The 14205-nt window shown below is 34.9% G+C and overlaps 1 protein-coding gene across 4 annotated transcripts in view; it reads right to left on the bottom strand.

Annotated features, from left to right (window-relative positions):
* Positions 1–14205, bottom strand: part of LOC116164771 (protein split ends) — a 114993-nt gene that overhangs the window by 65220 nt on the left and 35568 nt on the right. The window contains exon 2 of one of the 4 annotated variants that reach the window (XM_031478996.1): positions 8339–8527. The exons of the other annotated variants lie outside the window; for them this stretch is intronic. The gene's annotated coding sequence lies outside the window, so the exon portion shown is untranslated. The remainder of the gene's footprint in view (positions 1–8338; positions 8528–14205) is intronic. 4 annotated transcript variants of the gene reach the window in all.

The raw sequence follows: 14205 nt of genomic DNA, 5'->3' as shown, positions 1-14205 counted from the left end.
CGTAAAAAAATATGGAATTTTTTTCCCAAAAGAATTTAGAGTAACGCTCAAACTTTTATTGGCGTCATTTAAGGGTTGATGAGTGCAGTTTCTAAATCATTCATAATAACGTGAATATAGCCTCCATTTTATTGACGCCACTTAAGGGATGATGGGTGCAGGTTCAAACTCAATCATAATAACTTGAATATTCAGTCTCTAAATATCCCAACGTGGTGTGATCCACCCCTACTACATAACAATAAAACGTATAAATTTTGAAATTTTGTTCTCAAAAGAATTCAGGGTATACGAGTAAGATCAAATTTTATTGACGCCATTAAGAGTTGATGGTGCAGTTTCTAAATCAATTATTATAACTTGAATATTTACTTTCTAAACAACCTTAACATGGTCTCACCTACCCCTACTACATAAGTAACACGTAAAAAATATAGAAATTGTTCCCAAAATAATTCAGGGTATACACGTGCACATTTTATTGACGCCACTTAAGGTTTAATAAGTGCAGTTTCTAAATCAATTATAACTTAAAAATTTAGTCTTTAAACAACCAGAACATGGCCTAATCCAGTAAAGGGTTTGATCACGAGGGAAAAATCTTGTGCCTTATATAGGACAATAGGACTCATATAGGCGAAATTAGAGGAAATTATGTATTAGGCAATTTTGGGGAAATAGGAGGAAATCTAAAGGCAATTTTAAGGATATAAAAGGTTTCTACATGGTAGTAACGTTACTCATTTCATGTTAATTCATAGAAATTTTGACTAAATTTAGGGAAATTTAAGGCAATGCTAGAAATGGTGGCAATTTTTAGGCAATGAAGGAAATCTTTGTCCCCTAAAATAAGTCGTGACCAATCCGTCGGATCCACCCCCACTGCCGATTCTAAAACGTAAAAAAAAGCATTTTTTCCCAAAAGAATTTAGGGTATAGATTCAATTGACGCAATTTAAGGATTGATGAGCGCAGTTTCAAAATCAATCACAATAACTTGGACATTTAGTCTCTGATACGCCCTTACTACGTAATACGAAACCTTAAAAAATATAAATTTTTCCCCAGAACAATTCAGGGTATACATTACCAAATTTTACTGATGCAATTTAAGGGTTGATGCACTCATCTTCAAAGTAAATCATAATAATTTTAATATGTAGTCTTTAAACAACCCCAGCGTGGTATGATTCACCCCTACTACATCATACTAAAACGTATAACATTTCGAAATCTTTTTCCAATAGTAGGACACACCGAGGGGCACACGTTCAAATTTTATTGACGTAATTTAAGGGTTGATGAGTTCAGTTTTAAAATTAATCATAGTAACTGGAATATTTATTCTCTAAATAACCCTCACGTGGTTGGATCCACCGCTCCTACATAATACGGGATAAGAAGAGATGAGCCTCTTCGTGAACTTCGCCCTTTGGACGCCGAAGAAGTTCTATTTATAATTTTAGTATTGCTTATGTATTTACTGTAACGCTTCCAAATAAAGTTATTATTATTATTAATGCTAAAACCGAGACTAAAACGTATAAAATTTTGACGTTTCCCTAGAATTTCAAAGTTCAAATATTATTGAGTTTCATAATAACGCTCTCTAAACAACCCTCATATGACCTGATCCACCCCTACTACGACACGTACATTTTGAAATTTGTTTCCGGTAGAATTTAGGGTGTACCTGCGTTCAAATTTTATTGGTATCATTTAAGGGCTGATGAGTGCACTTTTAAAATCAGTCATAAACAATTAAATATATTTGGTCTCTAAACAACCACAACGTGGCCTGATCCACCCCTACTATACAGTGTGTCCATAATAAGAATGAACAGTATTAGTCCATGGGCCAGACGTCAAAATGCGTACTTATAGACCAAAGAAAGATAACTTGGTTCAGTAGCTTTATTTGGTAGACCAATTAATTCGGAAATACGTACATTCCGAAATATTTGGTCTACCAAATCAAGCTACTGAACCAAAGTTATCTTTCTTTGACCTACAAGACTTTCAGCCCTATCCTAACGAAGGCCGAACAAACCAACTCGTCTTATACAGGATTATTAGGATGCCAAAAAACTATGATTGCCATCTCAAAGCGGTAGCTAATAGAACTGGCGGGCAATCCAAGATGGCGGATGTTGAGTTTTATAAAATAAACTATATCTCTTGAACTAGTGATTCAATTTCATTATTCTTTTTGTTTAATGAAAGTTTTTTTTTTATTTACAAGATCAATATTTTTTTTCAAAGAAATTAATAATTTCAATAGTGGTGATGCGTTTTTAAGTTTTCCCAACGAAATTGATATAACGATTTTTGGCATCTTTGAGGATTCTCGAGTAAATAGCTATAATAATGCTCTACGTCTACGTATATAATGTAAAGGTCAATACTGTTCCACTAAGTAAATGTTTAGTTTTTAGCTGAGTTTTTAGTCTGAAATGAGAAACTGCAGTATACTCTGGAATTAATGGAATAAAAAAATTCAAGTTTGATTGATGACAAATCATAAAAAACCTCGATTATGTAACTGCCGGAATACCTATCTAACATGACAAACAAGTTGAATTATAAAAGTGTCTAATTTAACTTTACAACCTTGAACTTTGAAAAGTAACAATAAGTGAATTCTTAATTAAAATGTAACCATGAATTTAAATCGAAATCCTAGCTTGACCATTTTTGGATTTACTTTGGTCGAATCGAGAGGTCTGAGATTACTTTGGCGAACGTGCGTATTTAAAATGCGTTCATTCACACTTGGTATTTCCAAAAAAAGTAATGTCAAAATTTACATCGAAACTATTTACAAAACGACTACTATACTTAAAACAGTTTAACCGCACCGACAAAAACGAGTAGGTAATTTCGACTTAACGACGTTATTCCCTTAAAGGTTATAGTCAATTACGTAGGTCGACTTCCCTCCATTTTGATATCGAGAAGATACATAATCACAATATTTATGGTGGAAAGGTACGAATTAACGAATTGAAAAAATCTCGTTACCCATCTCTATAATTTCAATACCCGTTTTCTGTATTCCGCATAAATTAATAAATTAAAGGCCTCGTCTTATAATAATCGGTGGCTGCCTCGTTACGTAATGCTTTTCGTGCGGGTATCAGGTAGATTTCGAATTTGAAATACCGTTACGGCAGGTTAAGCGTGGTGAATAGATTTTCCACTTGATTCACAAACTCAAAGAACTAGTCCGAAGGACGCGGGGTGGTCAAGTTGTAGGTTGGGGGGCTTAGTGTTCATCGAAAAATCTTTGGGAAAGTTTCCATCGGCTTAGAAAGTCAACGTTCCAGATCTTCAGACTGGTTCGAAATGTAGATCGCTTAGAATAAGGTACTAAATTTCGATACGCAGAAGAAGATTGCATGCGACTTATTAATTTTGACAAACTCGTTTTTGAGCGCATAAAATTCACTGTTGTAAATTTCCGTCGAATTTTCAACAAGTCGTAAACCAGCGGCGAAATTGCGTAATTGAGAGATGTTAAAAGGTTCTTTTTTTTAAATAAACAAATATTAACCTCGATTTCAATTTAAACGCGCTGGAAATTGTTCTTAATTCACGTATTCGTAGAAACAAGGAAGAAAGCGGGCATTATTTGAGAAAGTTCATCGATAATAATGATGTCATTTGATAGAAAAAATTAACGGTTACCATAAACGATAACACCTACACGCGATGACTGGTCGGAAATTGATTGCCACATTTTCGTCAAGGAAATCTACTACGAGAGGGTCACGAAAACACTTCTATGTAAATGATTATACGCAAGGAAATCAGGGTACGATTATTCAAGAATTCAAGAAATATTGCCTGCCTTCCTCCAACATTTTCGAGATATTCACATTCACAACTATGGTGTCACATCACCCTTTGAGAGTACTCTCCTCCCGACACTCCGTTCTGCAGATATTTGCATTGAAAGCGTTGACATACCAGTAGACGATCTACTTGCCCTTTATAAATACTCTCTTCCTTCCAGACGTCCCAATCGCCCTTTATGAGTAACTGACCACGATAAGGGGTCGAGGAGGAGGACAATGATTGGTAAAAATTGGTTTCTTTCGATGAGACCTTTCATTAGAGTACCATGAAAGATAAAATTGTATGTTACCTCCCCCCCCCCCCTTCATTTCCATCAGAAGTTTTACTTGGCACCGCTAAAGGCATGCAAAATCTGAGCTCAATTGGTTGTCGCATGCAGAAATTATGCCCGTTTTATTTTCAAAAACCGCATCTCAGGAAATAATTTATTTGGGGGGGGGGGCTTAAAATAACCAAATGTGACGGCTGTCTGGCACACCTTCAAGATATAGGCTACCTATTGCAAAGAATTCCAGGCCTCTAGGGCAATTCACCAAAAAGTAATTACCTAGTTCAAAACCGCAGAAGTGGGCCCGGACGAACGGGCGGAAAAAACGCAACAATTTTTTTTAAATGCACTAAAAAACATCGATACAGTGTCACTTGTCAACGGTTTTAAAAGTGGCAATTCTTTATGTATAAACAAATTCAATGGACGCAGAACATTGTGCCCTTGCCAAATTGAAGGAAAATAAATATAAGGAGATGATCGACCTAAATTATTTCTTTTTACCCTTAGCAGTCAAATCTTTTGGACCTTGGTGCGATGAGGCAAGAGATTTTGTTGACTCCCTCGTATCGCTGCCAAAACTGGTGACCAGAGATCGCCAAAAAAACTATCTATCGGTGTAGACATAATCAACTCCTGCTAATTACATACAAAAACTCTTTTAATTATACGCGGCGATCTAAGACACACGTTCTGTTTCTTGGTATGAGTGATAAGTTTTATTTAAAAACGGCTTGGATTTTCTATTTAGACACAGCACGAGCGATCGGTGTCAATTTGAAAACATAATCAACCCCAACGAATTATAATAAAATTTCTATTGAAAACATAATCAACCCAACGAATTATAATAAAAATTCTATTGTAAGTACATGCAGCGATCTAAGACAAAGGTTCACTTTTTTGGTATGAGGGACAATTTTTTATTTAAAAAAAAACGGCTCGGATCTTTTAATTGTACATAGAACGAGCTATCGGTGGTGTCGATCATAAACAACCCCTGCTAATTATTATAAAAATTCCATTTTAATAATATGTGGCGGTCTAAGACAAACGTTCAGTTTTTTGGTATGAGCGACAATTTTTATTTAAAAACCGACTCGGATCTTCTAATTTTACATAAAACGAACTATCGGAGTCGATTAAAACACAATCAACCCTTGCAAATTATAATAAAAATTCCATTTTAATTGTACGCGGCTATCTAAGACAAACGTTTAGTTTTTTGGTATGAGAGACAACTATTATTTAACAAAAACGTCTTCCATCTTCTAATTGCACATAGAGCGAGCGTCGATTTTAAAACATAATCAACCCCTGCTATTTACAATAAGAATTCCAGTTTAATTATAAGCGGCGATCTAAGAAAACGTTCAATTTTTGGTATGAGCGACAATTTTTATTTAAAAAACGACTCGGATCTTCTAATTTTTCATAAAACGAACTATCGGAGTCGATTTTAAAGCACAACCAACCCTTGCTAATTATAATAAATATTCCATTTTAATTGTACGCGGCTATCTAAGACAAACGTTCAGTTTTTTGGTATGAGGGACAACTGTAATTTAAAAAAAACGGCTTGGATCTTCTAATTGCACATAGAGGGAGCAATCGGTGTCGATTTTAAAACACAATCAACCCCTGCTATTTACAATAAAAATTCCAGTTTAATTGTACGCGGCGATCTAAGACAAACGTTCAGTTTTTTTGTACGAGGGACAACCTATATTTTAAAAAAGCGGCTTGGATCTTCTAATTGAACATTTCAGAACAAACTATCGGTCTCGATTTTAAAAAACAGAAGCAACCTCTGCTAATTACAATAAAAATTCCATTTTAATTATACGCAGCGATCTAAGACAAAGGCTCAGTTTTTGATATAAGGCACTGATCTGAGATCAATTGGTTGTCGCATGTGAAAGTTAAAGCAACAAATGTTGATGATCTTCTGGTACACCTTCAAGATATTAGGCTACCTATTGCAAAAGATTCCAGGAGTCTATGACAATCCCCTTTTTTTAATTCTTAGAAAAATGAACCAGTAAATTTCAAAAAATTCTGACCATTTTTGTGGTCCAATTAAGAATTTTTTTTAATTTTCAAAAACTAATTTAGAGTTTATTGTTTTAAACAAACCCACAAAATACCAAATTTCTTCCCAGAATTTCACAATTCAGGCCCCTTTAAAGAGTGCACTATCTTACGGTATACAATTTCAGAATTTTTTTCCAAAATCAGAAGTATCTACTCAAAACCCTAGCTAAAAGCGCAAACTCCATATTCCTCTGTATTATGCAAGGTATTACTGGAACGCAGATTTTGGGACTTTTGAGCCAAACGAAACATTTTGGGCCCAATTTGTTTAAGATAATTTGGCGTCCTGTCGAGAAAATACAAAATACTATGTTGTAAGTAAAAAAATCAACAACTTCTGTGCTCCTGATACAATTAGCTGCTTTGTAGAACTTAATAGAAAACACTCTACAGTACAACCTCGATAATCCGAATACACGCTAGTCCGAAATAATTTCGTTCCTCGTAACAACGATGACACCCCTGAAGACGTTGAAAAGAATAAAGTTTATTTCTTAATGCTTGTGTCCAAATTTATTATTTTCACTAGTTTCGCGATAATCCGAAAATTTGATAATCCGAAAGGTCGGTGGTCCGAATCAATTCGGATTAACGAGGTTGTACTGTAATTGAGAAAAAAACGCGATACTTTTTAGCAATTCATTTCAGATAATGTTTTGGCCCCAAGAGTGCATAGGTACGTATTTACATTATCCTTCTACACTCCTGATACAATTATTATTGTTTCAGTATTCATTTACTTCTTCTTGCACTTCTGTACCCTTAAAACGCGAGCAAGTAAAGTTTTGGCACCGGGAATGGTCTGCTCTCCTGGTGCGAGTAATTAAAAAAATATCATCGGGCAGGTATAAAGTTACGTAAATTCACTTACACCCTCTTGTTCTTCTACGCTCCTAATATACAATTGTAGTATAAATGTGAACATTCATTCACCTACTTGTTTAGACTAACATCTTGTCCTACGCTCCTAATAATCATTTTTTATGAAGAAATTGAACGGTCAAGAAAACCAATTTCTAGCAAAAGTTGCAATAGAATTTGTGGTAGGGACCAAAGAATTTAAAAAAATTAAAATTTCAGAAGATCTCTATCTCATGGAATCGTGAAAATTCATCCCCCATGAAAAAAATACATTTTCACTTGTTTGAGAAAAAATGTTACTATTTTTTTTAATTTTCGTAATTGCAGAAGCATAGTACATTTATCTCAATCGAAATAGTTTTCGTCCCCTCGTCGTAATCGAATTTTATAGCATAAACAACGCAGTAACCTAAATAACCAAGTCAACTTTCACGTAAATCTGTCAAAAGAAAATATTTTCGATAACCGAGAAAAATGACAAAAATCTCGGGGAACCACTAAAAATAAATCGGCTCCAATCTTGCGTGAAATAAGCCCCCGTCCTATTTATGTGTTTTTTTTATAATTTAAGTGTAACTGACGACGAAAAATCGGTCGGCGGTGAAATCGATATGAAAATGAGTTTTTCCGCGGACATTTGGAGCGGAAGAAGTTTTCAATTACGATCCAAATTTCTGATGAAAAAAATATCGCGCTATCAGCGTCACGGAAATAACAAATTGCGGTTTAACTAAAGTCTCGATATGATAAGTCTCGTGTGAGCGTTAGTCATTTTCGGTATTTTTTTTAAGCGCGGCCGGGGGACGGTCGCGGTCGAGTTAAATTGTGTAACGGAAGGGGTGGAAGATCGATACAAATTAATTTCGCATTCCCCTTAAAGATCACGATAATAAATTATTTTATTGCGGCCATGGCGTATATGAATTGCGTGTATCCTTTTCCAATTTACGTTCCCATAAAATTTATATAGTGTTTGTCGTATCAGCATGGAGTCTTGTGTAGGTTATATTTATTACATTACACTATAAGCGAGCGGTGACCTTAAAGGCGTAAAACGGTAAAGCGATTTTTCCAGAAATTTAGTTTTGCGAGGGATTCACTGACCGGAAGCTGCTAATTAAATTCAAATTTTGTATATCAGGAAAAATGTACTACAGATTATGCGAGATTCAAAGAAAGAATAGCAGTGTTAGTCGTCAATTCCGGTGGGCCTACAGTAGACCCTTGGGGAACTCCTCGGCCTAAATTATAACTCACAGTTTACCCGATTACACCGTTAACGTGTTCCTGCGGAACCCCGATCGCTTCTGATAACCGCACATTCCTCAAGAGAAGTATATGTGGGGCGCGAGAAGCAATCCGAGTTTCAGCCAATTACAGGATCCGTTCCCGAAGTTAGATATTCAATGGTTTGAGTGAGAGGATGGGCACATCGTAAAACCGTACCTGCAACCAAAAAAAACAATAAATACATAACCACAGAAAATAGATAAAGTTAGTGTTTTCAGACATGTAACTAATACGTAGCTATGTACATACAACAAAACGAATGAAAATTTGAACAGTTTTCTGAAGAAAAACAAACAAAAGATTCAATATCAAACACAAGATTTGAAATGATTACTGTCGAAACACCCTTAATTTGAACTTGATCGTCCCTGTTATGATGTGTAGGTATCCATATGAAAATAAGTGAAAATATTTCCCAAGAAAATTTATCTGTCTAATTTGGTTCAATTTATGGGATGGTATGTGTAAATTGAACACAAATCACAAGTTCAGAAATGAATACTGTGTCAACACCCTTAATTTGAACTTGTTGGTCCCTGTTACGTATACATAAGAAACAGGGCACAAATTTGAAAAACCTCCCCAAAGAAAATTGAGTGTGAATTTCATTGATCTAATTTAAGGGATGATAGATGTACCTACTGTGTGTTATATTTTGGTCGAGACTGCAGTGTATCTCAGTTGTGTTTAAAGATAGACATGCGGCTTTCGCCACTTTTTGTGAAACTTATAATACCACAAACAGAATCAGTCTAGCTACGTTTGTTTCTGAGATACAGGGTGAAAACAAAAAGGGTAACTTTTTGAGATTTCATTGTATCTTACTGCCCATAGAAGCTAGAAAAAGGTGAACACTGCATATTTACCATATTTTTACGCAGAATCCAGTGGCGTACTAAAAAAAATGTTTTGGATTAGTGTCTCTGACATTTGACCCAATGTTGGTATTTTTTAAATGCACCCTGTCAGTTTTGTTGCATTATTTTTCCTGATTACATAGATGTAACACAACCGGAGAGACAACCTATATTTTTTTAATTAAATTTTTCGGTTGTTTAACAGTAGGCCATGGATTGATGGACATTTTGTTTTATTTATTGTATCCATGGTAACTAAAACAACTGATACCAATCAGTAAAAATGGCTGATGGCAATTTCAAAAATTTGAAAAATATGGTATAATATACCTACAGTGTGTTGCTCCCTGGACTGAGTTCACTGTATGTGTTATCGATCAAAAATGTTTGAATATCATTTTGATGTTTTGGGATCCCCGCCTGCTTGAATTTCAAGCAAATTTTTACTTTTTAAAATTAAAATCCAAGATGGTCGTGATCGAAGCCGTGACAATTGAAAAAAAAACACTCCGTGTAAATAAAGAAGTCTCTGCCTCAGTCTCTGCATTCTTTTTGATAACTTACTGAATACGTATGGCTTTTCTCTGCAGAGCAAAGAAGTCTTTCGCTGTGGCGCAGTTATTAATATACCGTAAATGAAGTTGGATTTGAAACAGTCAGTCAGTCTTCGTAAAACATACAGTGCTATTTATTAAGAAGTAGACATAGGGATTTAGGTGTACTGTTTTCCCTATGTCTACTTTTAAATGACAAAATCTTTTCTGAAGGACGCCTAATTTTATGCGGTCAAAATAACTTAAAACAATTAAAGATCTGGCTGCTACATTAATTAATTTGAATATTGTTGCTTTAGCATCCGTATTTTTATTTTCGTTCGTGTGCCATGAACTGAAGAAAAAGTTGATACTGTCAATTGGTATAGTGCTGGTAACAAGGAGTGTAAGAGATTTATTTTCTGTTAAGCCAAAGCAACAATATTCAAATTATACAATTAATATGACAGCCAGATCATTATTTGTTTAAAAAAGTTATTTTGGATGCATAAAATTGCAGGCGCCCTTTAGAAGAGACTGTCTTTGAAAAGTACACATAGGGAAAAACCATTCACATAAATCCCTATGTCCACTTCCTTAACAAATATCACTGTATATGTTAGAACCGAGGTTAGAACTGATTTTTTTTGCATATACAATTAGTATGTGCCGCTAGACTCAGCTTTTCATCAATGACTAACCCTAGAAATTTAACAAAACTAGGGTTGTCAAAGAAGTGATTGCCTTAACGTAGTTAGCAACACTTCAGGTTTACCTTTATTTAGGATTAGGTCATTGGCTATACACCATGTAGAGGCCAGGGATGTTAGTTCATCTTTGGTCGCTAAAATTTCATCCAAGTTTTCCAGTTTCGAGAAAATATTGGAGTCATCTATATAGAGAATGCGGTCGACATATGGCTTTTATATTGGGGAAAATCGTTAAAATAAATTAGAAAGAGGAACGGTCCTAATATGGATCCCTGCGGCACCTCTCGATTCGTATGTAGCGTATCGGATATGTTGTTTTCATTAATAACATATTGAGATATATCAAGAGAGATATGATTCAATAAGTTTTAAAACTTGGTCGAAATTATAAATCCGTTTCAGTTTACTAAGTAATATGTGATACGAGACACGATCAAATGTATTTTGATAGGTCTAAAAATATAGGTAGCAAGTGAATAAAAACGTTCTTCAAACCAAGCGATATTTACGAATCTGCTCAAAGCAAAGTCAAAGTCGAGGTCAAAGTTGTAACGGAAAAAATAAGCGCCCGGCTTCGCCGTTTCAGTGCTTGTTATGTGAATTTTTTTGGTCCGATTAAAAGGGATGAAACGTTCACGTTCAACATCAATCACAAGATCGTTGCTATTGAAACACCATTAAGTATACCATCCATATACCATACCATCAAGTATGATTTTAGGTCCAATTTAAGGGATGGTATGTGTAGGTTCAACCTCAATTACAAGATTTGAAATTATTACTGCCAAACCACCATTAATTTGTACCTGTTCTGCAGGCCGTTTCAAAGGTTTTCAAGTTATTAAAGATTTTTCAAAATATTTGACGTTAGACTGCTTTTCTTTCGAGCCCTGTATACACCGTTGACTTGAATTTGAAAAAGTCTTTCTAAATCAAACAGTCGTCGCCACGATGTCGACTTGATGCTACATGAGAATTATTTAAATTTTGATCGCCATTCTACAGGGTGTTTTAAAACTAATGATCGATTTTCAAACCCTCAAAAATTTTTTCAAATAAAACATGTAGAAGGACGATCATAATTTAAATCATTCTCATGTAGCATCAAGTCAGTATTGTTGATTTTGGAAAACTGTTCGAAATTCAAGCCAACGGAGTCATTGGTACAGGACTAAAAAAAATCAGGCGAACGTCAAAAATTTGGAAATATCTTGGATAACTTGAAATAGGAAATATGTAGGAAATCGACAAAATTAGAGGAATTTCCGAAAAATCCTAGAGGAAATAAGGAAATATAATAAGGTTTCTATAGGGAAAAATATGAATCTTGGAGAAATTAGGAGCAATGGTGGCAAATTTTAGGCAAGGAAGGCAATTTTCGTCGCCTAAAATAAGTCGTGCCTAACTCTCGGACTAACCCCTCGATTGAAACCTTTGATGGTTAAAGGCGAAGATTTCACAATAAAATGATGTTTTTATTATGTAAAAAAGCATTTGAGACCATAATTTACGGACAACCCTCGTATATATTCTTGGAAAAGGCAAAGTGGGAACGCTGTTCCCATGCGTTCCCGCTACACCACACCACTGCTCATAAACAAACAAACCGACAAGATCTTACTGATAGGGAGTCAACATTTCAAACGCGAATTGCGGGTAAGCGGGATGTCGGAAGTGGGTACTAACAAAGGGAATGTACCTTGGACAAGATCTGATTGATGGTGGAGTCAAAAGTGGCTAATACTGATCTGCCACACAAAAATGAGGATAATTTTTTTACGCAAAGCACGTTTTGAAGCACCAGGTATCCGAATCAAACAAAATCTCACTGATGTCGGTCTGTCTGTCTACTCTCATTTCAGGTTAAACGACTGCACCGATTGGAACAAAATTTAATACACATATTCTTAGATATAAAAGGAAGAGCTTTTGGGCAGAACGGGTATGCATATTTGTTAAAATTTCATTAAATGTCGACGTTTTGAATCATTTCAAGCAACTTTTAAAGAATTAATTTTTTTCCGTCTGTATGTATGTATGTACATACGTTAGCAATTTTCCGAGATAACGGGTCGACCGATTTTGTTCAAATTTTGGATATGTATATTAAACATACTGAAACTTTTCGTTTCAGTATGTTTAATAATAGCCGTATATTCGAAAAAAAATTTGCATCGACTTTTTTTTCAAAAATAATTATTTTTAATATATGAATTTTTAGTTCTGTGGCGTCATACCACTTTTTTCCAAATAATAACCCACAGTTTTTCTTAATAAGCGAAGTTTTTGAGTATTATTCGGAAGCAACGTTGACAAGAAATGAATTATTAGTAATAAACACAAACAAAAATAAAAAAAGCGGGTGAAGTCGAAACAACGTGGGGCCCGGGGCGAGATATTTACGAGGGAACGTTCGTTTTTGCCCGAGTATAACAAAAACATGAAAATCGGAACAGAACGATACTAAATAGCGGGTTACATACGATACTTTTGAAGCAACCATTTTTGCCTAGAAAAGATGTCTGTTTCAGGGGTTGATTTATTGAAATTTAACTACACCTGCATAAGCGAGACGAATTGAGGTGTAGCGGTCATTTCTTTTGTGAGTATTTTAGAGTAACTTTGCGACTTCCAGTTTCGTAGTCTTATACTTGAATGCCATTTAATTAATTTATATACAGGGTGTCCCATTTATTGGGACAGTCGATTATTGCGGAAACTAGCGTGATATCAAAAAATGATTTATATAAAATATTCCTTAAGGTTCAAGTGTAGGGCAACTTAATTTTTCAAATAGAACCCTACATTCTTTATTAAACGAGTTATTAAATATTCTTATTTTTCATCGGAAAATAATTAACTTTGGTGACAAACGTTTTTTTCTCTACACTTACCATTTTATGAAGACAGTCTTCCAAAATAATTGTTCGAAAAACGCTCGGACTCGTCGATTGTAGTTTTTTAATGGGAGTTTTTTTAATGGTAAAATATTGTATACAGGGTAGCCCAAAGAAAAGACGCTATTGTTTTTCTGCTAGGTAGACTATCCGGCCAAAAAGTTACAGCCCAAAAACGAACTTGAGGATCGCTCGGTATTCAGTTGTATTGGATTTTTGAATTTATACATTACTTCTGCGACGAAGTGTATGTAATCTGATCATTAATGAGAACTAACAAGATCTTTTTCATTGTGTATTTAGTACTGCCAATGAATTCTGACGAGGGCATGGATTGGTCGATTTTTTTTACCCTTCATCAACTTATGAAGTTGTTGGGTATGGAAATCAAAACTAAATTAAACGATACGACTTTAGAAACGGCTCGGTAATAGTGACCTTTACGACGCTAGTAGTAGTACTAGACGACTACGTATTTAATACCACGTAATTACATTTAATTACCATATAAAGGACGCTTTAAACTTGACCTTCGTTATCATTTAACCGGAAGCACATTGTCATTAATTTTAACTGGCTTCAAGTTACCCACATCGGACCCAATATCATTCCAGTCGTAGATTTGCATATGCGAGGTAAACCATCATACGCGAACTTACACAAAGACAAAAACCAATTACTTAACTTGTCCCCGAACAAAATTTTTGCGCAAGAAATTTCGAGAGAATGATTCCGGAATTTTGTTGATTTTTTAACTCCATTTGCTAGAGTTATTGGATTTTTCTTTACAAAGTTTTAAAAGTTATAACAAAATCATTGGGACAGTTCCACTCTCTT

The sequence above is a fragment of the Photinus pyralis genome, unplaced genomic scaffold, assembly GCF_008802855.1.
Source record: "Photinus pyralis isolate 1611_PpyrPB1 unplaced genomic scaffold, Ppyr1.3 Ppyr1.4_LG2, whole genome shotgun sequence".
Classification (NCBI taxonomy): Eukaryota; Metazoa; Arthropoda; class Insecta; order Coleoptera; family Lampyridae; genus Photinus; species Photinus pyralis.
This window is presented reverse-complemented; position numbering and strand designations above follow the sequence as displayed.